Source organism: Marmota marmota, unplaced genomic scaffold (assembly GCF_001458135.2).
Source record: "Marmota marmota marmota unplaced genomic scaffold, marMar, whole genome shotgun sequence".
NCBI classification, from domain to species: Eukaryota; Metazoa; Chordata; class Mammalia; order Rodentia; family Sciuridae; genus Marmota; species Marmota marmota.
The window spans coordinates 1,050,782-1,078,389 of record NW_025999931.1 but is presented as its reverse complement, the minus strand read 5'-3'; the positions used below and the strand labels follow the sequence as shown (position 1 = coordinate 1,078,389).

General features: G+C 33.8%; 1 pseudogene; it reads right to left on the bottom strand.

Annotated features, from left to right (window-relative positions):
- On the bottom strand, positions 1–27,608 carry LOC125615968 (annotated as a pseudogene).

Sequence of the window (27,608 nt, the reverse complement as noted above, 5' to 3'; positions counted from 1 at the left end):
CTATAGTAACATTCTGAGTCTTACTATCAGGAGAATGTTGTGTATCTTGCATAAATTCTGCAGAAGGTGGTCTGATATTTTCCATTTTAAATCTCCATTTTTTGCTATTTCATAGTGTTTGTATTTATCAATGTCAAATATGTTGAAATTTAAGAAGCCATAATGTGTTGCTTTCTTCATTATATGAGAACAGTCAAGAAAGTAATATAAAAGTTGAAACTTCCATAGGCAGCAACTCTGAAAGGATTAGAGGATGTATTTCTATAGATTAATTACACATATTAATTACACATATTAATGCACATATTAATTTTATGTGCATTTTCGGACTTCTCTCAAATATAGAACCATATCCCATATGACAAAGAAAGCAGCAGTAGCTTTTCTCTGATCAGAGCTAGTAAAATGAATAATTCTCCTCCTTATTCTTGTAATGCAGTTGAATTTCTTATTTTTGTTGCAAAGTTATCTGTAAACCATTTCTGAATTGAATAGTTTGAAATCTGCATAGAAGTCCTCATGTTCAAGTTTATTGCCTATGAGGAAAAAAATGTCTATTTGATGTACTTTTTTGGTCTGCTGTAGAAAATGGCAAAGTGATGGCAATTAGTAATGTCCAGGTATAGATCATTGTGAAGGTGATGCATGTTCTGGAATATGGAGCTATAACTCTTCTTCACTCTCAGGAATTTCAATCAATTGCCATGAACAGGAGCATTCAGTGGCCCAACTCATTTGCCCATCAATCCTGTACTTCATGGACTTATCCGAGGCCCAAAATAGAGTAACAGCCATGTACCCATGCATATGCATACCCAGGAGGCCTATACCAGCCCCAAGCGAGTGCTACTGGGCGAGTGTGAGATGCTTCCGGGGGGACACGGGTTGCCAGCTGAGCCCAGGGAAGCAGCTTAATGTATGCAAGTCCCTTTTGAGGAGATATGTTTGTTGTTAAATATATCTCCAAAATATTTTTGAAATTATGCATTTCCTCTAAATAAATGGGAGTATTTGGTATTGAGTCTAGTCCATGCTTCAGATAATTACTGGAATAATTGGAAGTGTATCATGAAGTAAATATTCACTTAAATATTTCTCTAGACAAGTGAATTAAAAACATGAAAAGAACAGTACCCACCCCTACAAAAGATGCCTAGCTGGGCAGGAAGCACATGACATTAAATTCAGTTACTCAGGAGACTGAGGCAGGAGGACTAAAAGTTTGAGTTCAGCCTCTGTGACTTAAGAAGTCCCTGTCTCACATTAAAAAATAAAAGGTTTGTTCTGTTATCGAGTGCCCCTGGGTTTAATCCCAGTCTGCATACATGTGTGCATGCGTGCACACACACACACACCCTGAACTTACTTTATGTTCTAATTGGCAACTATGCCAAAATAGTTGTGTGCTAAAATGGAATTTAGAATTTAATACAAGATACAAAATCAGGAGGCTGAGGCAGAAGAATTGCAAGTGCCTCAACAACTTGGCAAGACCTTGTTTCACAGTAAAAATTAAAAGAACTGGGGATATAACTTAGTTATTGAGGGTCCCTAGGTTCAATCCCCAGTATTGTACAAAAAAGGGAGGGGGAGTTAGCAAAGCAAATGTTCCAGAAGGCTACAAATGTGGAATTCTTCATACCTGGAAATAGTAACACATCTGTGAAATGGCTTCAGGTATTTTTTTTTAGCTCATAAAATATCACAAATAAAATATGCAAGACTCTTCCTTAGACAATGTGTTAGAGAAAACAATATATCACATTGTCCATAGTAAGGCAATTCTGGGGTCAGCACTGGTATGAGGACCTTTTGCAAAGTTTTCTTTAGGGATGGAATTTTAAAACATATTACAGTTCCTTTGCCTTTATTAACATAAACACATGAGCAGATAATGTAAAAAGAAAACAGTTTTTACTCATCATCAGTACTTTCAGTTCCTGAAACTGATTTTAGGGAAGCAAGGCAAGACAATTCAATGAAATTTATTTCCAGATACACACATAAATAGTTCACAGAGTAACACTTCAGTTTACATTAATTGTATAATTTGATAAGTAGGACTAATTTTTTTGTACTGAGCCACATCCCCAGCGCTTTTTATATTTTGTTTTGAGATAGGACCTCACTAAATTGCTTAGAATGACCTCGAATTTGTGATTCTTCTGCCTCAGTCTTCCAAATTACTGGGATTACAGGTGTGAGCCACCATGCTTGGGGTAGGACTAATTATTCTTTCCAGTATAAGCTAGAAAACTGGAAGAGAATAAATAATCAAACTTTTGACTTATAACAAAATTCTGCTTAGTAAAACCATCAGATAATTTAGTTAAATTGTTAGGAAAATAAAACATGAATAATATCTACAAATTTAGATGCAAAACTATATAATATCCTACAGAGCAATACAATTGAAACTTTTTGGTTTGCATTCTAGTTATGCATAGAAATTACTTGCGACTTATTAGTTGTCCACAGGCTATCATCTAACATCAGCCTGGACCTAAGTCAGAAAGAAATAAGTTAGGTAAAGTTTTCTTCTCATAAACTCTAAGATAGTACTGTCAAATAGAAATATGAGATAAATGTATATAATTTTAATTTTCTACTAACTACATTTTTAAAACTTTAAAAAAATAAGTGAAGTCAGTTTTTTAAGAATATTTTTTATTAATTGTAGATGAACATTTTTATTTTATTTATTTTTTTAATACGTGGTGCTTGAAACTGAATTATACTAATATATTAGTATAATTCAATTATATATATATATATATATGTTAGTATAATTCAGTTATATAATATATATATTAGTATGATTCATTTATATATAATATATAATATATTAGTATAATTCAAATATATATATATAGTATAATTCAATTCAGTTCTTCAGTTGTACCAGCCTCATATCTCATATTGAGGATTCAACACCCACATGTGGCTACCATACTGGAGACATCTAGGTCCTGGAGCACAAAGATTTTCAGGACATCTTGTAAATGTTCCAATACAGACTACAGAAATGGCATATGGCAACCTTGTTGCTTCAATTACAAGCTTTGTATAGATTTTATTTAAAAAGTGGATTTGTAAACAGTGATATGGCACTTACTGAAAACTCTGGGGATGAGGATCTGGAGCTAGATTTAGTTTGCTCTGGGAAAACAAAAACAAAAATAATGTGCCTTTCTTAAACTCTGCAGCAGTATTTACTATTTAAACAGCAGTCTAGAATCTTAAGTGTGATTGTGGCTATTTTGTCATACACTTTATTGTTCTAAGCAGCAGCATAATGGAGCCTTTAAGTTAAACTGGACTTCACTTCCTACCTTTTTTATTCAGTCCTAATTCATAAAGCTGTGGGATAATCTGGATGCAAAAGGACACCTGTGCTTTACAACTGGATGGCTCATGTACCCAGCCCCTTTCAGTCAGTGGACTACAAAGTTACATGTTAGTGAATGAGAGAGATGCTACAATTTCCTTTGGTCTATTTAATAAAGTGAATTAGTAATTGTGACAGTTTGGCTTTTTTTATAAATTCAACTAGGGAGAAAGAGATCAAAAACCTTTGTGTTTTAGATGAAAAATCATGGAGTCCATTTGCCACATGTTACAGAAATTCTAATCAGATATTAACAGCTGGGCTGGGTAATTTGCATATGTGTCTTTAATGCACAATCAACTCTGTAAAGGGATTGTCAGTTCTCTACTAGAAGCAAACAGTGTCAATAAGTTTATGTCATTCAACCATTCAAACTCAAGTTTAATTGACTACAAATATTTTGCTATCCCAACTATTTTTGTGCCACCTCCTAGGTATACTGCAGGGAGTGTTCATAGATTTAAGAGCACTGGCAAACAGATTATCCATATAATAAACATCTTTGGGGTCAATTTTATATTCAACAAATGTGGTTCACACAATAGATGATGGCAGTCCCCAATATATGTAAAACCTCTTGTTATATGCTGGGATGTCTTCTAAATGCTTTCGAGGTAAGTAGTCAACTTGATTTTTACAATAACCCTAGAAAGCAGATGCTACAAGAATTTCCATTTTATCAGATCTATAATATAGTTAAGAAAACTGAAGCACAGAAAAAAATAAGCTACTTGCCCAGAAATGATGAAACCAGGACATTCTGGATTCAGAGCCTGCATTTTTAACACCTCCACTAAGAATCACTCATGGGAAATGTGGAAGGGAGAAGTCTTAACTGTGTAGTAGCTGAATCCAATCCTTTAAGTCCTTTCCAGCAATATGATCCCCAGAAACTTGGATAGAGGTCCAAGCAGAACTGTCACAACACTTCTCCATTAGCTTTACCCTTCACAGTGTAAAGTGTAAAATTTTATTCCAAACATGAGCATTTGTCACTTGCTCAAAGGAAAGTCACCACAATTCCTGGTAGATGTTCAGCAAGGCTTCATTGATCACCTAGATGCGGAAGTACTCCTTGAGAGACTCTTGGTCTCTGGAGTATTTGAGTTCTTCTGTCTGAGTCATGTAGTAGTGTAGATCCCAGGCATTGATTTTTTCCATCATATTCAAAACATCTTTCTTTACATTCTGTTTTTTTTTCAAATTCAAAATAAACTGTCTTTCTGCCTCACCCAAGGGTTTTAATTTATGGCTTAAGTCATCTGTGAAGGAATTGGAAAAGTTAGTGGTCTACTGCTCTCTGGAGCAAGCCTGTTCTTCCATATTGCCAATATGTTAACAAGGTGCTAAAAATGAGAAATCAGAAGGAAAGAATAATGAAAGCTCTATTATAGTAGCAGCAGATTTTACTCCTTAGGGTGATTAACAACTCTGCCTTTTTCCTTGAGCACCACCAAAACCTGACCATGACTCCCTTAGAGCACCAACAAAGGTGATGTTTACCTCAAAGAACTCTAACTTGAGGTTGTAATCCAGGGAGCAAAATAATAGTGAAACTAAACTCATGTGCACAATTATTCTTCAGTGAGATTAAGCTGTTAAGAAAGCCAAGGGAAAGAAACCAGATGTGACCTGTGGTCAGTATTATCTGTAAATTGCTCAACATATCTGACAGCCATGAGTTTAGTTTCACATTGCCCATTCCTACAAAGGAGAACATTTGGATATAGCAATTCTACATTTTAGATGGAGAAACTTCTGGGCATCAGGCTTTATTTACTATTTTCAACTGTTAAATATTTGTTTTTTCTTTGGGTAAATGAGTTAGTCCTTCTGTATTCATTTTTCACAATTTGTTACACATATTAAGATAAAAGTATGCTTGGGTTTTCGAGGGATATGGGAATTTAGAGGTTGCCCCACACTGTGAGATGGAGGCAGTAGTCTGAAAAATGCCATGAATAAAAAGGAGGACACTCATAAAGGGTACAAAGTAATATAGTTTTGATTAGGCCTGTTAAGAGTTAGATATGAAATGTTGTGCAAAAGCCGTGTGCTAAAGACTTGTTTGCCAACCTATGGTCCTATAAGGAGGTGGTACAACCTTTAGGAAGTGGGGCCTAATTGGAGGAAGTAATTCACTGGGGAAGGCTTTTGAATGATATATTTTGTATCAAGCACCTCCCTCTTATGTGTTCTCTTATGTGCTCATTTTCTCTCCCCCCCCACCCTCCCTTCCTTTCTTTCTGGCTGCCATGAGGTAAGCAGCTTTCCTCCACCTTTCACCATGATGCTCTTATTCAACACCGATCCAGAAACAATGTATAAATCTTTCATTCCTTAAGTTGTTTTTCTCAGGTATTTTGTAACAGTGACAGAAAGCTAACTAACACAGTTTGTGAGAGAGTATATAAATGCAGGCAGCAACAGGACAATTCACTTGAAAATAAGCCAATTTAAAATTAGAGGGAAAACAATGTTAAAGGAATTAAGCTATTCAGATGTGTGAAGGAGAAATTTCAGCATATGTAGTCACCACTAAAAAAAAACAAAAAAAACAACAACAAAAAAAAAACTCAACAAACATGTTAAGTTCCTGAACCAACCTCTTATATAACATGAACTATATGGCAATATCCTGCTCACATCCCTCTTGTGTCTTCTAGGTAGAAAGACTATTGAAGCAAGGACTTGTATTTCTTTCTACAATCCTACCACAGTATGGTGTAATCTACTAGGTAATTATTTCATATATGTCTCACCAATTAATAAATTATATAAAAATAAATATCATTTGTGGAACACATAATTCATATTTCTTGGATTTTAACCTATATATGGCTGATTTTAACACATCATTCTCCAACTTAATTAAGTTAAACAAAAGGATTTCAAAACAAAGATGAAATACTTTGGAATGTGGATGAAGATGAATGAAGTTTGAAGGGGTTAGTGAGGAGAGAATAAAAGAAATCATACTTTGGTTTGTTAATTAGAGATATAATAACAAAAATAATAATATATTGTGTCTGAATGATTCAAACATTTTCATCATGATGAAAGAGAAAATAAAGAGAAAAATATAATCATTTCATTCTTGGAATGGGGACACTAAGACTGAGAGGATAGGTAAGTAAGAGAGTCCCAGAGACTAAATGTCATGGATGTAAGAGCCATGATTTGTACAATCTTTATGAAAAAAAAAATACTTAAAATGGACGTGAATATAGCATGTATATAACAGTTTTGATGTATATTATTTTATATTACTTTCATATATTGACAAATGGTTCCTGGAACATAAAATGTTTACATTTAAAAATATATGTTGTTTCTATTTATGTCATATATGTCAGCTTATTTCATGCAAATTCATAAATAGCCAAGTTATAAATACTCTATATACTACTAAATATGTAGTGGTAGTGAATAAATGCAATGGGTTAACACTGTTTAGATGTCATGTGAGGAATCACTATAAACATTTCAAATAAAATGCAAGACAGAATGAAGGAGAATAGTAATGTAATAGTAATGTAAACTATGAGAAACCCCTAGAATAAGTACACTATCTAATATAAGAACTGATCAATTAATCTCTTAAACTAATAAAAAACTGGATGTCCTCAAAGAGGTATTTGATTCTGAGACTTTAAGTTGACATGATATGGCAAAATATCAGGGGAAAAATGGAAACCATGTAACCATTTTTTAAATAATAAGAACTGATCTAGAAAGGTTTTCACATAGCTTGTACTCTTGGCAGTATTTATTTCAAGGTCAAAGTCAGCATGTATATTGTAGCAAAGTAGCTTGGCTGCTTGGGCCTTCAGTGGCAGTAGTTGCTGCAGAATTGGGTTACAGCCTTAACCTAATCAGTGAATTATTCCTTGATGGGGTTATCTGAGTGGTGGCTGGAGGTAGGTGGGATTTGGTTTGAGGAAGTGGTTTGTTGAGGACTTGGCTGTGGGGTCTATATATTGTATCTGGAGAGTGGAATTTCTCTCTCTCTGCTGATTTCTCATCATGTGAGCTGGTTCACTCTTCCACACTGTTCTGCTGGGATGTCCTGCCTTAACTGGAATCCCAAGGAATGGAGCCTGCTATCTGTGAACTGACACCTCTGAAACTGTTAGCCACTAAATAACCTTTTATTCCCTAAAATTGTTCTAGACAGATTGTTTAGTTACAGTAGTGAGAAATTGACTAAAACATGCCTCTAATCCCAGGGGCTCAGGAGACTGAGGCAAGAGTATTGCAAGTCCGAAACCAGCCTCAGCAAATTAGTGAGGTCCAAAGCAAGCTAGTATAGAAACCCTTTTAAATAAAAAATAAAAAGGGGTAGGTATGTGGTTCAGTTCCTGAATTCAATCCCTGGTACACATCCCCCATCCAAAAAACATGTCAGATTTGATCATTTCTTTACTCAGAGTCTTGAAATGTTGCAATGACTCCTCATGTTACTTAGTCATTATTTAAAGTAGCTATATAATTTGGAATTCTTTGATGTATTGTTCACTTACTGTTTCTCATTTGTTTTCTGCCAAATTAGCTTCCTTATCATGAATGAACAAAATTCTTTTGCTTTCCTAACATCATCTCTCACAATGTTTTAGCATTCAATGTGTTCCAACGAATTCTCTTGTCCTACACCAAAAATAAATGAAGCACCTTCCACCGTTCAATAGGCTATACGTTTTACTTATTGTGTTTATCTACCTACTTCTATTAAGTATAAACTATTCATCATGTGGACAGTGATTTGTTTTCTGTTAAGTTTACTTCTGTTAAGTTTCCCTGTCACCTTAGAATAGCATCTTACACAGAGTAGGCACTTGGTAAATTAGCATATATGAATGGATATTTAAAACTGACCTATCTTCATGTACATGTACCAGGATTAATATTTAATTCTGTTAATGTGTCAGGAACTATTTGCTTTACAATTTTAAATCAGATTGCTAATTCTATTTCTTGTACATTAAAAACTGATAATATTTTTGCTAAAGGCATTAACACAAAAATGGTTAATTAGATATCTAGTTGTTGATGACTTGCTCTTTTTCCTGGTCACTTTCAACAAGCTTTAATGTGTTACATATATTCAAATTTATATTCTAGATAACATTTATCTTTTAGGGAGGCATAATAAATCAAGTTTTCTTCCCCTCAATAGTTGGTCTATAAACAGAAATCTGTATGCAGCTGAACCAAATAGCTTTCCTTATATTGTGTGATCATAAATACTGATTACTGCAGAGTGCATTGCTGTCATCATTTCTTTCTTTAAGTTGATAACTTTTTTCACTATTAAAATTTCTTGCAAGCTGCAATTCAGTGCTTGGAGACAGTTTTTAAGACCAGCTCAGAAGATAAATATCTAGCAGTTTCTCAACCTTTGACAGAAATGTTCACAAATTCCTTCTTTAAAGTATGTTCCTATTGATTTCTCCTTAATAACTGATGTAAGTGTGATTATAATTTGTTGTGGGATTGTTTATCATTGAGGCACCAAGTCTATAAGTAATGAACTGATAGCTTATATGGATAGAATGTGGGATTTAAAACATAACAGATTTAATATGGTTTAGATTTTTTATATTAGTAGCTATTCTCAGGAATTGATAAAAATGTTGGAAAATGCATAACTACCCACCAGCAGATGCCTTGGTTTCCATCCAAAACTCACTATTTTTAGTTGATACTGATTGTTTCTGTCTTCCTATACATGAGTTCTTCCTAGCCAGGGAGTTCAATGTACATACCATTTGTGTGAGAGGTAAGAAGAGCTTTGCCATCCATCCTGTGTTTTTCCTGTGGACTATCAACCATAAGACTGTCTTATGAAAATAGTACTAAGGATGCAAGGGTGTACCTGCTCCACTATTAAAAGAAATGTTTCTATGCAGCAGAGGATGAGAGTAGCAGACCAATGGTTCTTCACTGATACCCTCTCTCTATTGCCCATTCTCTCATCTATAAAGCCAAGCAAAGGATAGATCCACTTCACAGGCTGCTCCTGGAACACATTTTTCCAACTTTTCCATCAGAACAGAAAGTATTTCTTTCCAGGTCCATTTCAGTGCCATCAGGATTCTGATTGGTCCTGTCTGTTATGTGCCCAGCCCTAAGGCTACAGAAAAAGGGAGAAGAGAGTTACATGGGTCCTCCTCCATTTCCACATACTCTTGGATCTCCTCTGTGTGATCTCTCCAGGAGTGCAGTTGGACATATTTGTTAGCACAAGGCTTCTAGAGAGTAAGTTCTCTTAAAGTCACACCTAGAGTTAGCACAGTGCTTCTTCTTATATAGCCCAGAGACCAAATCACTCAAAGGCCAATGCATTCAGTTAAAAGGGATATGTCCTCCAGTTCTTTTCTTTAATATTTAGTTTTTAGTTGTCATTGGACACATTACCATTATTTATTTTTATATGGGCCTTGCACATGCTAGGTGAGCATTCTACCACTGAGCTACAACCCCAGCACCATACTCCAGTTTGTGATGAGAGATAGATTTGAAAAATTGTTGCCATTTTGAATTTATTATACCTACTCATACTAGAACTAGGAATTTACTTTTCCAGCATTCACTGGAGACTAATCTGGGTCCAGACAAAATCCGCTTAGGTGTATTGTTTCCAGACTGGCACAGACACGTGGTAGTGTAGCTTGGGAGGGCATTCAACAGAACTGCTTCCTTTACTCAGGTATTGTAGCCATGCAGTGGCAGCTTTTGGATTTCTCTTTCAAGGAGATTTGCTGCCTAGAATACTAAGGAGTGCAGGTGGCATCCTCTAGTTGTCAGCACCATCAGTCTCTGCCTCAGTTGTAGAGAGATTTTCCCCCAGCATCATGCTTTTTCTGGGCAGCCCACATCCAGCAGTGAGGGAGGCAGGAAGATGATGGCCTGGCCACTTTGGTCCAGCCATTTCCATCTGAATAAGATAATACTAGTGATACTTGTTCCAGAACTCTCTACTGGCTTATACAGGCTCTGTCAGGTTACGTTGAAATTTCACTTCTTCTACTGCCAAATACAAATTATTTTCTCTTCCTTTCATGAGTGCAGATCCCCAATGAACAGGTTATACACAGACAGTCACAGACTGTGCTTCCAGAGTATGTGGCCTGTGACACACTTCAGCAAATGTTTACCTATACCTAGGTAAGCACACTTGTATGTGTATATAAACACACACATGTGCATACACACTCAAGGCATGCAATTATACATGTATACATACACACATATATAAAATGCATAGCACATATACACATATATAAAACACTCACAGACATTGGTACACGGGAATGCTGAGAGCATGGAGATCTTGGTAAAAGATAAACCAGACTCCACTCATTCATTCCTTCATTCAACAAATTCTTATTGAGCATCTAATATGTGCCAGGAACAATTCAAAGCAACTCAGTTTCTGAGAATGAATGAGAATGAGAAGATAAAATGAAATTAACTAAGTCCACTTAAGAAAGTTTGGAACCAATGCACAACTAACTATTCTCCATCATTATTGCAGAACAGATTTGTTTCCATTGCTGTTAAGGCTAAAGCATTTACCATTTCCTAATTACATAAACATTGTAGAAAGAGTGATTGTAAATGCACTGGTTCCAAATTAGACTGCACTCTGAAATACATCAGAAAGATTTTAAACATTTTATAAATGTTATGGACTCCACATAGGCCATACAGTATAGGAAATCTCTCCTATAACCACTAATATAATATAGGGTGAGTTAACATAACCTTCCTTTGCTCCTATGTCATTATCTCTGGCAGATAGTTATCCTGACCATCCTGTTGTGAGTGCTTGCTGGCTTCATTCATTAGATAAATGCTTACTGAATACTGTAGAATGTGCAAGATATTGGGCTGGGTGTCCCAGAAACAGTGTTATTAGTAGATATTGCACATCATTGAGGTAACTTTAGTTCATATGAGAGATAGAACTATAATCAGTTAACTATAATACATGTGCCAGAATTATGAATATGTACTGTTCATGTTGTATTCATGCTCTCTCTCTGATATATATATATATATATATATTTGTATGTATTCATGCATACATACATAAACACACACTCACACACATATTCTTTCTTACTCTTCACAAGAACACTACAAAGTAGATATCATATTACACAGGCTTTAAGATTCAAAGAAAGTAACCTCCTCAGAGGTAGGTGTGTCACAATTGATTAGACTAAGTTAGGTTTCCAAAGTCCCTGCCAAATTCTCAATACCATGAAGCCTTAGGGAGTACTACATGTGTTTACATGTGTATGTGTTTACAAGCCTGTCTTAAGATTGGATTATACTACTTGGGAGTAAGTATCTTGCCATACTCACCAGGATTTCCTCCTCCTATGCTAAGTATACATTAGTTAGTAAAAAATATGCAAGTTATAACCAAAATGAAGTACACATTTAACAAACTGGTGTTCTCTAGAAGTTTGTAATAGACATTAAGTGAGAGAAACCATACAAATGTAAAAAAATGTGGCAAAGTTTTTAATGTTAGGCAAACCCTTATTTTGCCTCAGAGAACTCACACTGGAGAGAAACCATACAAATTTAAAAACTGTGGCAAATCTTTTAATCAAAGTTCACACCTTATGTAACACCAAAGAATTCATAGTGGAAAGACCCAGAGAAATGTAAAGAATGTGGCAAAGCTTTTAATGTTATGCCAACCCCTATTGGGTACCAGAGAATTCACACTGGAGAGAAATCATACTAATGCAAAGAATGTGGCAAAGTATTCACTGTTCAGAACAGCCTTGTTGTGCAACAGAGAACTAACACTGAAGAAAATCCATACAAATGTAAAGAATCTGGCAAACATTTTAATCAAATCTCAAACTATATAATTCACCAGAGAATTCATCCTGGAGAAAAGCCATATAAATATAAATATTTTGGAAAAATTTTTACTCAGAGACAATATCTTTGTCGACATCAGCGTGTTCATACTGAAGAGTAGTGATACAAATGTAAAGAATTTGGCAAAGCTTTTAATCACAGATCATGCCTTAGTAAACATCAGAGAATTCATACTGGAGAGAACCCATACAATTGTAAAAAATATGGCAAAGGTTTTAATCAAATATCACATTTTATTCAACACCAGAGAAAACATACTGGAGAGAAACCATACAAATATAAAGAATGTGGCATAGCTTTTAATGTTAGGCACATGGTTATTGTGCACCAGAGAACTCACACTGGAGAGAAACCATACAAATATAAAGAATGTAGTAAAGCTTTTAGTGTTAGGCAAAGTCTTTTTCTGCACAATAGAATTCAAAATGGAGATAAACCATACAATTGTAAAGAATGTGACAAAGCTTTTAATGAAATATCATACCTTAGTATACAACAGAGAATTCATACTGGAGAAAAATAATACAAAAGTAAAGACTGTGACAAAGCTTTTAACCAAAGTTCACACCTTAGCAGACACCAGAGAATTAATACTGGAAAGAACCCATACAAATATAAAGAAAATTTCAAGGCTTTTATTTGAAGAGTAGGCCTTACTCAACACCAGGTAATTCATACTGGAAAGGTTATACAACTGTAAAGAATGTGGTAAAGGTTTTTAGGTACAATTCAAGGGTTATCAAGCATGAGAGAATTCATACTTGAGAGAATCTTTACAAATCTAAAGAATGTAAAATATCATTTATTGTGATATCATGACTTAATAATTACTAGAAAATTCATACTTGGAAGAATAGTTTAAATTGCCAAAAAAGTGGCAAAGTTTTAATCAAAGCCCAACATTTAAAAAATGCCAAGAATATTACAGTAGTGATTAAACTCTACAAATGTAAAGAATGTGACATAGTTTTTAATAAAAGAACACCCCTTACAAATTTCCCCCGATTTAGAATTCAAGAGAAGTTTTGTACTTGCCAAAAAATGTCAGAATGATGTTCAAATATTAAAATTCATACGCTATCTATTCCTAATGCATACACTATCTGTTATGGAAAATTGAATAAAGTACTTCTTCTACCTTAACAATGACTTGCATGTTATATACAAAAAGCATCATCTCTGTTTTTATTTTTAGAAAAGCAGTATGTACATTTATTCATTATTTTATGGCTGTGGTAAAATACTTATATTAGCCTTGCTTTTCCTATAACATGCACTTTTATAACAATGTATCTCAGAATCCTATTTTGCCTTTCAGTTTTCAGAAATACACTTCATTGTAAACAGCAATAAACCAAATATCATATATATATATATATTATGACAAGTCTGAGATAATCTAATCACATAATTTATACTATGTGCCTTTTAAAGTTATTTTAATACCACATTAAAATTGTAAATAATAGTTGGATCTATTGTTTGACATATTTATGCCACAGTTCAGCTGAGCACAATAACCGGGAAGGTGACAAGCAAGCTGAAGGTTGAAGCGGGTACTACTTTATTTCAGGGAAACTCGGAGGGAACTGAGTGGACACTCAAGGTAGCAAGAGCTGCTTCTCTGCTGGACAGCAGAGGTACATATACCCAACTAATTACACACAGCTTAACTTAATTAACATAATCTAGATATAGCAGTCAGTCATTAAGGAATCTTCATAATCTTAATGGCTCGATGGTGTTACTTCACAGACCACTCCTCCTGGAAAACTGCCAGGTGCCATCTTGACTTTGTGGCCCTCAACATATTTATACATGCAATAGTATAAGTTGGTCAATTTTACGCCCAAGTTCCTCTCTTTTCCCTTCCTTGCTCCCTATCAGTTATTGCTTTCCTCTACCCTATAGTTCACATTAAATTTTAATGAGATCCCCATTTTTCTCTTCTTCTGTCTAGTTTCCACATATAAGAGAAAACATAGGATCCTTGGCTTTCTGAGACTGGCTTGTTTTGCTTAACATGATGTTTTCCATCTCCATCTGTTTTCCTGGGAATTATATATATATATATATATATATATTTTTTTTTTAGGGCAGAATAAAATTACATTGTATACCACATTTTCTGTTTGGTCTGTTGGCCAATATCTAGGTTGTTTCCATAACTTGGCAGTTGTGAATTAGGTATGCTTGTGTTGCTAATGTATGCGGACTTGAATTCTTTCATATAAGGAGTGGTATAGCTTAATCATACACTGGCTCCATGCCTAGTCTTTTAAAGAACTTACATATTGACTTTCATAGACATTGCACTTATTTAAAAATGTTACCAATATTATATTATTTTCAGTCCCCTAGGATTCTCACCAGCATTTATTATTATTTAAATTCTTGATAGGCATTCTGGCATATATGTTGGAAGTTTACTTCTGTATTTTCTTCTATGGATTGCATAATTTCTGGTCTCATTAGTAGGTATTTGATTGACTTTGAGTTGATTAACTTTGACTTTTGTACAGGGTTATAAAGATTGATCTAAGATAATTCTTTCATATGTCCAATTTTCCTAGTAGCATTTGTTAGAAAGACTGTCATTTCTTCAATGTATGTTTTGGCACTTTTGTCAAAGATCAGATGACTGTATCTGTAGGTTTGTCTCTGAGTCTTCTTTTCCATTGATCTACAAGTCTGTTTTTAATATTGGTACCATGCTATTTTATAATCCTTCATTTTAAATTGAAATCAGTTAACATGTTGGCTACAGCATTGTTTTTTTTTCTGCCAGTATTTTCTTGGCTACTCTGGTTATTTATTTTTTCCATACCATACAAATTTTAGAACTATTCCTCTAGGTTCTGGGGAAAATACCAATATTATTTTAATAGGGATTGCATTGGATTTGTAAATCACTTTTGATACATAAATGATTTAGCAATATCAATTGGGCATATCCATGAATATGGGAGGTATTTCCATCTTTTATTATCCTTTTTTCAAATTCTTGCTTCAATAGTCTATAATTTTTATTGAAGACATATTTTATTTCACCTTCTTGGTTAGATTTATTTCCAGGTATTTTTAAAATTCCATTGTAAATGGAATGGTTTCTTGATTTTTTTTCCCAGTGGATTGATTATTGGTGTGTTTAGACTTTGTATCTTGCTACTTTGCTGAATTATTTTTATGGATCATTGAGTTCTTCTGCTGGAAATTTTTAAATTTCTAGGTAAAGAATCATATCATCTGCAAAAAGTGATAATTTGACTTGTTACTTTACTAATTGTATATCTCATATTTCTTTTTCTTGGCTAATTGTTCTGTCTAAAATTTCAAATACTACATTGAATAGAAATGATGAGAGTAGACATCCTTGTTTTATTTCTGATATTGAAAAATACTATCAGTTCTTTCCTATCCAGTAGGATATGGTTTTTATTAATTTTTTGTATACAAATATAATGTTGAAGTGAGTTCCTTATATACCTAGATTCTTCAGTGTTTTATCATGAATGGGTGTTAGATTTTGTCAAAAGCTCTTTCTGTTCATATTGAGATAATCATTTGATTTTTAAATCTTAATAATGTTTATGTGGTGAATTACAATTTTTGATTTGAATATATTGAACCATACTTTCATTCATGGTACGAAACCAACTTGATCATGATGTACAATCTTCTTAATTTATTCTTTAAATGATTTGCTAAAATTTTAATATGAATTTGTGGGAGTTAGGGTTGTGGCTCAGTGGTAGAGTGCTTGCTTAGCACATGTGAGGCACTGGGTTTGATCATCAGAACCACATTAAAAAATAAGTAAATCAAATAAGGATATTGTGTCCATCTACAACTAAAAACCTATTTAAAAATATTTTTTATCTATGCTCATAAAATGTATTGGTCTAAGTACCCTGATCTTCCTGATATGTCCCTAGATATTTGGGTTATAGTAGCTTCCTAGGATGAATTTGGAAATGTCTATGCTCCACACACTTTTTCCATTTCATTGAGTGATTTGAGAACTATCAGTAATATCTCCTTAAAATTCTGGTAGAATTCAGCTGACACTCTGGTGATTTTTTGTTGGGAGGCCTTTTATTACCAATTCAATTTCATTTCTTTTTATCTGGTTTATATTTTCTATGTGCTCTTGATTTGATTTTGGTAGGTTGTACGTTTATAGAAATATATCCTTTTTTAAAGATTTTACAAATTATTGAAACATATTTTCAAAATAGTCCCTAATGATCCTCTGTATTTCAGTGATATGTGCTGTTACTTGGTTTTTCATCTCCAATTTTAAAAACATTGTGTTTATCTTGCCTCCGTTTTGGTTAATTTGGCTAAGTGTTTATTAGTCTTATTTATCTTTTCAAACAATCAACTCTTTTTCGCATTAATTATTTATATTGCTTTTTTATTCTCTTCATTCATTTCAGACCTGATATTATTTCCTTTCTTCTGCTGTTTTCTTTCTTTTTTATTGGTTCTTGCTTTCGTAGAGCCTTAGATTGTTTATTTGATATGTCTCTATTTTGTTTGTTTCATGTTGTTTTTATGTAGGTACTCACAGAAGTAAACTCTTCCCTTAGAAATACTTTTGTGATTTAGGTAGGCAATGACGTCCAAAAGCTCATGTGTGAAATTACTGAGTTATGAGAAATTTAATTTAATCAATGCAGTAAACCCCTGATAAGGATTAACTGAGTGGTAACTATAGGCAGGTAGAATGAGGCTGGAAGAAGTGGTTCTTTAAAGGCATGCCTTCCAAATATACATTTTTCCCCATTATTAGGGGATCCCAAGTTTGCCTGCCTCTCAATTCTTTTTCCTTTCTGTTTCCTTCTCCTGAGCTGCTTTCATCCATCACACTCTTCTGACATGTTTTCTATTTCACCTGAGTAATTAAGTGGGTGATTTTTGAACTAAGACCTCTAAGTCAGAAAATAGTAGTTTTCCTTTAAAATTGTTCATGGCAGGTACTTTGGTCACAATGGTGCAAAAGATGACTGAAAATGAAATTGGTACCAGAAGTGGGGTCATTTTTGTGACCAATGTGACCATGTAATTCAGAAGATTTAGGAGATTTGGGGGATTTGTTCAAGGAATTTTAAAAAAGTTTAGAGATGCAAACTGAAAAAAAAGGTGTTATTGTTTTATGTGGACCTTAATGGGCAATTCTAGTCAGAGCTCAGAAGACCAGAATAATAATAGTATGGTAAAAAAAGGCCTTTATGATGTTTCAGAGGAGAAGGGAGACTCTTGGAAATTGGACTAAATGTCATTCATTTTATATTCTGGCCAAGAAGTTTTTAATATTTTGCCCATTTCCTGACAATTTTTGTGAGGCTGAATTTAAAGAGATGAATTTGTTAATTTGGTGGAAGAAATTTCAAGGCAACATTTTATTCAGGTGTTGACATGGGTATTGCTATCAGCTTTTAGCTAAGATTATTGTGATAATCATGAACAGAAAGGAGAACAGGAAGATTTTAAAAACTTGGAGTTTGGCCAGAAAACAGTGAAACTGGGGCTAAAAATATGGGTAATCATGGGGCTGTGGATGTGGCTCAAGTGATAGCATGCTCGCCTGGCATGGGTGCGGTGCTGGGTTTGATCCTCAACAACACATAAAAATAAAATGTTTTGTCCGCAGAAAACTAAAAATTAATATTTAAAAAATTCTCTCTCTCTCTCTCAAAAAAATATGGATGGTCATTAAAAACCTTATAGCTACCAAAGAGACACTGTTAAGTACCTTACCCAGAAATAATAAGAAAGATGGCTTGAGGGCATCTCAGTAGATTGACCACACCCTTCCCAGGGATTAAATCCCTCTGTAGCGATTAAAAGTAAAAATTCTTTTGAGAAGGAACCCTAGGTCATCCTTTTTGTGTTGGGAAGCCTTGGGAGTTGTTTCACAATGCTCAGTCACCTAAGCACTCAGAGACCACTATAGCCATGATACCTAGAGACTTATCTACTGCTTGAGAGGGCAGCATATCTTGGTGTTAAACACATGGTACTTGTTCTGCAGGATTGCAAGATACTGGATTTAGAGTGTCAGATTCTTCCACAGATATTTCAAAAGAAGTCCTAGGAGGCCAGGCAAATTGCAATAGGATTATATTTCCTGCAGACAGTTCCTCAGAAGACAATGCATTAAAAATATGAGTAGTAAACTAGAGTTACATAAGAGACAAGATTTGAAAGTAAAATGAATTTTCCCAGCTGGTCTTTCATTTGCAATCCTCCAAACTCAATTTCCCAAGTTTCTAGGATGACAGCTATGTATTAACGTGATTCTAAAATAGTTCTTTGTTGTTGGTAAATTTGTGTGATACTCACATAGATGGTGTCAGGGGTCTTCTTTATGACCAGGTTCTTATTTCTCTGGGTTTATTATGTCTATTAGTTAATACCCTGTGACCTCTTCTCAAACAACTGACAAGGTTTGTTCTTTATTAACACATAGATATGAGCCAGGTGTGGTGGTTCTTGCCTGTCATACCAGAAGCATGGGGAGATGAGGCAGGTAGATTGCAAATTCAAAGCTATACTTAGCAAATTATTGAGGCTGTAAGCAATTTTTATAGACTGTGGGTCAAAATATAAATAAATAAATAAATAAATAAATAAATAAATAAATAAATCTGAACATGTGGATCAGTGGTTAAATATATATAAACTTGAGGATCTTCTCTTGCAGTCTTAATGTAGCAGGTTATTTTCCCACATGCTGATATATGTCCTATATGTCAGAAAGAGAAAGATGAAGATGGATTTTTTATTTGTTTCAGCAAAATCTTCTATCTATTATCTCTAGTCTAAGATCTGAGATCTATGTACTNTTTTAAAAAAAAAAAAAAAAATATATATATATATATATATAAAATATATAAAGTTCTATCAACAAATAAAAAAAAACAAAATGTTTTAAAAAAGAAAATGAGGGCAGCAGGACGGAGGCTTCAAGGAAATTGACCAGCTGCTGCTAGAGTTCAGCCCAGAGAGAAGTGCATTGACACTTATCACTGTATATATGGTTAAAGTAATTTGTGAATAAATATGTATATATTTTATTTTTGGAAATTATATCACAGTTACATTAAAATTATTTAACTTTTTTGTTCTCTGGTCTTATAAAAAACAGCTTGATATTTAAACTCAGTAGCAATTCCCTGAGTAGCGATGTTCCCATATTCCTCCCCTCAAAAAAAGTGACTCAAAAAGTATAATTTTAAAGTTTCTACTATTCACATTAAAAATGAAAAACAAAAGTCAGGCATAGTGGAGTGCCCCTGATTTCAATTCCTTGTTTCCTTCCCTCAAATGGGCCTGGAGGTATAGCTCAGCTTGTACAGTGCTTGCCTTCTAAGCATAAGGCCCAGGATTCAACCCCAGGATCATGAGAGGGGGGAAGGGAGGGGGAGGGAGGACAAAAGGAATTTAATGAAATGTTTGGACTGTTTCTATAGGTCATTTAAATAAAATGATCTTACATATGAAAAAAAAACTAAATTGTGGACCCATTACAGTTAGTCTCCAGGGTCTGACAAAATAAATCCTCCTATGGAGCAGTTCATTTCTAAGTTTCCTCTAGGAAATCAAGTGGGAAATATACAAGCATCTGAAATTTTGGAAATTCTGTTCTCTCCATTCATGGTATCTTCAATCATGGCCCGAATCCCATATGCATAGCTTTGTTCTGGCAACCTGGCATTTCCCCAGATTTTATGCTAATGATTGCTGTGATTATTAGGAGAGAATCCCAAATCCAGGTGTGATTTTGTTTCTTTGCATAAGGTTTTGCTGATATATAGGTGATTGAGTTGTTTTTTCTTCCTGAAATTTCTGAGAAGCAGAACCTCAAATTAAGAATGCTGGAACTGATCTTTAGCTTTATATTTGTATCTCAGAATATATCCTATATTTTCATCTTCTTGTTCACATTCCTAATGCTAACTTTATTACTCCACAGTATAATAAACAGTTTCTCCTATTATATTTCAGACAGACACAGTATTGTGTAACTATTTTTCTCCAACACTAGATGGCACTGTTTATGGGATTATTTTCTCTGTTGTATTTTATATGAGAGGGAAAAAAGAGAAGATCACTTGGCTCTTTTTGTAAAACAATGCTCATTTCTGCCCCCTCTTTGTTTTCCATAGATACAGATACCTTATGGGAAAGTCTTTGAGTGGGGATTCCCCATTATAGACTTGACAGGATGATGTGTCCTCATGTCACTTTCATACTTTCTCTTGGTTCAGGGATTTCTGAGCTATCCGCAGCTCTCATGTCTATATACTTTGGAGTGTCTAGCTAATTTGAGTCTCAGTGTCCTCTGTTGGCAAGAGAAAGTGGTCTGAAATATGGTGTAAGGGTTAACAGGGGAGTAGTTAGATGCCCTGCAGTTACAAGGAATCTCCTGGTACACCCTTCATTTGAAGAAACTTTATTTCTTCTTCTTCTTCTTTTTTTGTTTTACTACTGACAATTCTGCTATATAAAAATTGGCATGCGGTTGTTTCTTTATCTTCCTCATTCTAATACCTTGAAATTACACCCAGAATCAATTTAACCATTTTATATGTTAGTTGTGTTTTAAATGGTTCAGAGTTTACACTATTTTCAAAAATGACTTTTTTAAACTTACATTCTCACCAACAGTGTACAAGGGCTTTCCCCCCCCCCCATATTCATAGTTTCTTGAATCTTGGTTATTATTAAATTATTGACAAAATCTGTTCTCTCTCTTTTGGGGGGAAGGCTATTGGGAAATAAACCCAGGGACACTCAAACACTGAGCCACATCCCAAGGTCTATTTTGTATTTGCTTTAGAGACATGGTCTCACTTAGTTGCTTAGTTTCTCACTGTTGCTGACACTGGCTTAGAACTCTCAATTCTCCTGCCTCAGCCTTCTGAACTGCTGGAATTATAGGCATGCACCACCATGCCTGGTGATAAAAGCTATTCTAACAGTGGTGCTTTGTATACAATTGTCCACTGTTTGACTTGTGCATCAAATCCCTGATGAAAGATTGTAGAGTTCAGTCTGTCATGTAGCCAAAGAGAGTATGTGTTACAAACCTTTTGGGAGATTAATAGGCAAGTATTATTTTTAACACCTTCTCTGCTCTATTGCTTGGGATTTTAGCAGCCCATTGAGAAACTTGTACAGCAATGAGAAGTGACTGGAGTGTGATTATGTTTTGTTTTTTGACTTGAGGCTTTTTCTTACAGTGGGTATATTTCTAGCATTTACATTATGGAATAATGCTTAGTTTTTCATATTTTAGAGCTAATGGTTTGAGATAAATGAATGTATGACAATGGAGGTTTACTTAATGGTGTAAAGCAGTACAGTTGTAACAGTTTTATAACTCAGTCCATTTGTTTCCTCAATTTTTGTTGGTTATACAACATTGTCAGTGGTTCTATCATTTGTATTTTGAGGCATAGTTTTTTTCCAGAGGACTCTATAGGTATTCCTTCACTGATTTTTTTTTTCATTTTTAAATATTTTTATTCTTTTTAGTGGTACATGACAGTAGACTGTATTTTGACATATACATACAGAGTATATTTCCACAGTTTTTAAAACATTGATAACTCCCTCCTTCTACTTTTTACATAGCAGTGCTTTTGCCTAGATTCTCAAAGGATTCTCTTTTTAAATCTGTCAAGTATAGCGAATTTAATAGCATTTATCTTGATTAGTTTTTACCTATTGTTCTTAGGAAAAGGTGTGTCCTTTCAAACTATGACTTCTTCTCATTCTTCTGTTTTGAGTGGTGCCCAAGGATTGGGTGAATGTTTCAGGTGATGCAAGCCAGGGTTTGATTGGCTGTGCTATCTAATTTAGTGAACGGATAATAGTTTTTAGATTTGAAGCTTATATCTTTCATGCTTGCTTGAGATGTTCCACCATTTCTCATTAGTTTCTTCACTGCATTTGGCAACTCTTCTTATATAATGTGGCTATGGTGGTTTCCTGTTTATTTGAAGATAGTATTCATATTTCTGTTTCTCATTTTTCTCTCCTGGTTGTTTTGAGACTTTCCAAGAGTTAGAGGAGGCCATCTTTCCTCTACCATTTTCAAACTAGAAATCTTAAGAACTGATGGTCCTGTTTTCTTAAATTAAAATTATTTTGCTATAACAAATAAAGTATTGGAGCTAGAGTTGTGGCTAGCAGTAGAGCACTTTCCTAGTACATGAAAGGTGCTAGGTTTGATCCTCAGTACCACACACACAAAATAAATAAATAAAGCTATTGTGTCCAAATACAACTGAAAAATATTTTTTAAAAAGAATAAAATACATGCTTATCTGTCAGTGTAGTTTCCTGAGAGCTAAAACCATTTTATTTACAGAGGGTGTGCTAGATCCCCCCCTCTATCCATGCTTGCTAGGAAAGCATGTTAGCACTGATCTACATCCTAGCTATAGATTTAAAAAATTTAACTTAAAAAGTCACATTTTAGCATTAAATTATTTTTTAAAAATATTTTTTCTTAGCTGTAGGTGGACACAGTATCTTTATTTCATTTTTATATGATGTTGAGGATCGAACTTAGTGCCTCATGTGTTTTAGGTGAGTACCACTGAGTAACAAACTTAGCCCTACTATAATATTTTGATTGTATCAATTTGTGATTATGAAGCCTTGTATTAGAAAATATTAAGAATGATACTAGAGAATATAGTCAGGCACTATTATTATATTGGTTATTAGTTCTTTAGTATGTCTTACTGTTGATTACTTTTTGAACTGAATCTGAAAATTTAACTTTGATGTTTTAGATTCTGCCACTCAAATAATTTTACTTTAAGAACCTTGATATAATAACAGTAGTTATACAATATATTTTTTTCTGAATGACATTTTGTTTTCAAAGGAAAATGCCAATTATTTTTCTCACTTAATGATACTTTTAAAAGAAATATTTAAAATCCTTATATTCTCTGATTTGGATATATTCATTTGACTCAGTTCCATTCTCCTTATCATTTTGGATTTGCAAGAGCAGTATAGCAGTTGGGGGGAGATCAGTGTTTTTCCCCTTATTTTTTCCTAGGCAATGACAAGATTAATTTCTTAGTTCCAAATTAAAAGTACATCTGACAGGGTTGTGGTTGTGGCTCAGTGGTAGAGTGCTTGCCTAACACGAGCAAGGCACTGGGTTTGATTCCTTAGCACCACATAAAAAGTAAATAAATGAATGAAATAAAGATATTAAAAATGACATCATGTTTGATTCCTTAGCAGCACATAAAAAGTAAATAAATGAAGAAAATAAAGGCATTAAAAATGACATCAGGTTTACAAACAATAAAAAGTACATCTGACAATGTCACAGAATATTTTAATATTTGGTAGATTATTGGAAATTTTAATCTCCACTCTTTATCATTCTAGTTACTGGTAACTTTATACTTTTTAAAATCTCAAAATTTTAATGGTTTTTAAAAATAAATATCAGTGTTATAGTTCATTTGATAAATGACCCATGTTTGCTAGTAAATGGAACTGTAAATGCTTAAAATATCATGAAATTAATAGGTATTCCTGAGAAAATGTTTTGTTATCCTCATAAATTTGTGAACTTTTGTGTATAATGTAATGATGACCCATGAAAAATATAAAGAGCACAAATAATTTATTCTAAAAAGCCAATCAACATTGATGTTAGAAACACATTTTATCCCAACTCTGGTTGACCATTGAAACTAGAGGATATTGAAATACATTTTGGGGAGATGTTGAGAATGTATTACAGAATATTTTCAGATTAACATATTGTTAGGATATTCATAAATATGTGTTTGGAGATAATCATTGTTACCTAAGGCCATGGGGACCTAATATACTTTTAAATATTAAAATATCTCAGTGTGTAAATATACTCAGAACAATTAATAATGTTGGTCTCTTCTATTGTCACCAACTAAATCTTAAGAATTTTATTAGAATTGGTTTCCAACATTATGTATTAAACTTTTGTGTTTTTTGGAACTACATTCCATTAAGACTTAGTAGAAATTTTGGTGTTTTAAGGAACCTATGAAATCATTTCATATACCCTCAAGACTTTTCTTATAAAAATTGAAGCCCAGAAATATATTTTTTGGCTCAAATCATATTGCAATTCATCAAGGTATTTAGAACCAAAACCCCAGTTCCAGATCTTTTGTTGTCTTTTTTTTTTCTTTTTACTGCATTTTCATTTATGTATTATTCTTTTGAGGACATTCCTTCTGAGATGGAAATCAGTTAAATGATATCTCCATTTAACAAAAGAATTGAGGTAAAAGGTTGTTTGTATAATATGAGGTGAGTCATATTTAATGAGAAACTAAGTAAGCCACTAGACACAGAGTTCTGTCTTCAATAATCTAAATTATTTTTCTCTTCTCTTTATCTCTCACCCACCTTTTGTTGCCACCCCAACATAAGATTACTAGTTTTAAAATAAGCATGTATCCTTACTGGTTATACTACTAAGCAAATTATCAGGGCTAGGTATTAAGACCAGGGAAATGGGCCAAGGATAAGTGAGTTCAATTCTTTTCTGAATTGAGCTGCATCATCACTTCCTAGTGGTTTGTTATGGAAAGATTTATCTATATCATGTAATATTATTAGACAAGTGCACTTAAATGACTAAAGTTAATATCTACATTTTGAATTAAAATTTATTTTAAAAAACTATTTTGGCATACTTTTTGCATAGAGATATTTAGTACAATTGGACTTTATGAATTATGCATTTGATATAAGTGTATTATTGAAAGATATTTTTTAAGTTCCAGAATGATCAGTAAATTACTAGTGTGGTCATAGGATCAGGACTGAATTGAGGGGAAAAATAATTTCTAAAAAAATAGATATTTGAGTTTTTTGTATTCAGTTGGCAATTTTTCCCTTAAACCATAGAATGCAATCCTACCTTTAGAAATCTTTTTCTGTCAAATATTTTTCTTGGTTCATATGTCCAATTCAAATTATTTACATGATTATTTATATTTACTTATTGTATTCTGAAATTCAAGAGGCATATATTATTATAGGTGATAGTCTCATGACTGTCAAAAATATCTTCTTGGATAGGTCATTTAATTTCTTCAAGCCAGCATTTCCTTATCTATAAATGGGCCTTAATATGCCTCAGAATTATTTTAGCAACTTAATGAACTGACTGATAAAAGCACTTAGCATAGTGCTTGGCACTTACCAATTGCTCAATAATTATTTTTGCTGCTGCAAATACTGTTGTCAGATTTAAATCATACTATTTGGCAAATCATTTCACTGGAACTTGGTTATCTGTTAAATGGGAATGCTGCTACCTGGGATGCTTGCTTTTTTTTGTTCAACTTTATACCCTCACTATGCCCTCCCCCCACCACCTCATCATCTCAACTCCCACATCTTTTCCTGGGAGAGATGCCTGCCATGATGTACTGCCTCACAATAGACCCAAAGGTAACAGGGCCAAGCAACCATAGCCCAAAGCCTCTGTAATGTGAACCAAAACAATCCTTACTTCCTTAAAGTTGTTTATCTGATACTTTGTCACAGTAACAGAAAGCTTCCTGACAGATCCCTGACTTAGAAGATACTGGAAGTCTAAATTAATAGACATCCATATGCAATCATGATATGGATGCTTATCTTGGTAATTGAGCATGTTATAAGGCAAATGATATACATGGAATTTAAAATCAGCATCCCTTTTAAAAAAAATTTCCACTTATTAGATGTGTCATTGTTCTTGTTTATATGTAGGGAATAGAGTCACTTTTCAACTTAGAAATTCAAAATTGTTTTCATAATTTGTAACATATTTTTTTGCTCATGAAAGTTACCTCAACCTAGACCTTTGCAAGGGGGAAATCAGTGCCATTTTCTGGTTTGATGCCATTTTGGATTAATAGTAAAATGGATTTAAGAGAGTTAACTTGGTTATAAGAATGGGATTTGTTTAATATCTTCCTTAGGATCTGGTTGTGAGACTATGAAATAAGATAGAGTAAAACCCCATATGAAGTGCTCTATATACAGTAGTTATTAGATGGTTGGAAATAAGAGTTACCAGAGGTGGTGAGTATCTCAGTATAAAAACACATTGCTGGCATCAGTTTAATTATTGATACAATTTTAGGATTTCTTCCTCAACTGGATTTGAATCATGTGAGACTGAGTACTATTTATTCTATTGCATGAATGAGTACAAAATTCTCAATTTTTGTAAATGTAACTGTCCCTCCAAACATTACACAATTAAAGTAATTGCATAAAGCACAGACTCTTGAATATCTTATTTTCAAGCAACATCAAAGATTACTCTGAGTACATTTTCTCTTAAAAAGTTTGGCAGTGTCAATTGATTCAGAAATAGATTGAGAATTTACTTTTGGACTGTCAAGTCAGTTCACCTGAACAAAATGTTTTTACTAGATGTGAATTTTTTTAGCTATTAGTCCAGCCTGGTTATTTAATTAAAGAATAAAAGCATGGTGAACTGTGAGTAAACTATGTAGTAGCAAATATCATTAGGTACAGGAGCTGCAGGATGGGTATGTGACTCAGCTCAAATCCATCACAGCTAGAGTAAAATCATTGAAATAGCACAAGTATTAGTAGTCTGAATTTCAAATATAGTGTATGATGTTAATAAACTAAGGGAACTCCTTTAGACTTCAAGAGGACCGTAAAATTATGAGTAATGTTTTTTTTATTAATGTACTTATTTCATGAACTGTCCTTGACCTTCAACCTTCATTATTTTAGAATGATACTTGAGAAATACATTTACTGGTTTTCGGATCCCACATTTGGTCAGATCAAATGTTTCCCAAACTCGATAAGCTTTTATGCAGACACTTTGGTTTAGGTTTTAGATTTTCTGGACTCTCTTCCATAAAGGTTCTGATTGAGTACTTGGAGATGGAGCCTCAGCTTTGCACTTTTAAATATTATTTACTTTTACACAGGAACATCGGATTTTTCCTTCTAAATTGTGTGTGTATATCTAAATAAAAACGGAATTTTCAGAAACTTAGTATGATGGCCTTTCTTTCAATGCTTTTTGTTTGTTTGATTTTAGTACCAGAAATTGAACTCAGGGGTGCTTATCCACTGAGCCACCTCCCTGGCTCTTTTTATATTATTATTATTTTTTTATTTTGAGATAGAATCTTACAAAGTTGCTTAGGGCCTCACTAACTTGCTGAGGCTGGCTTTTAACTTGTGATGCTCTTACCTCAACATCTGGGGAACTACTAGAATTTACAGGCAT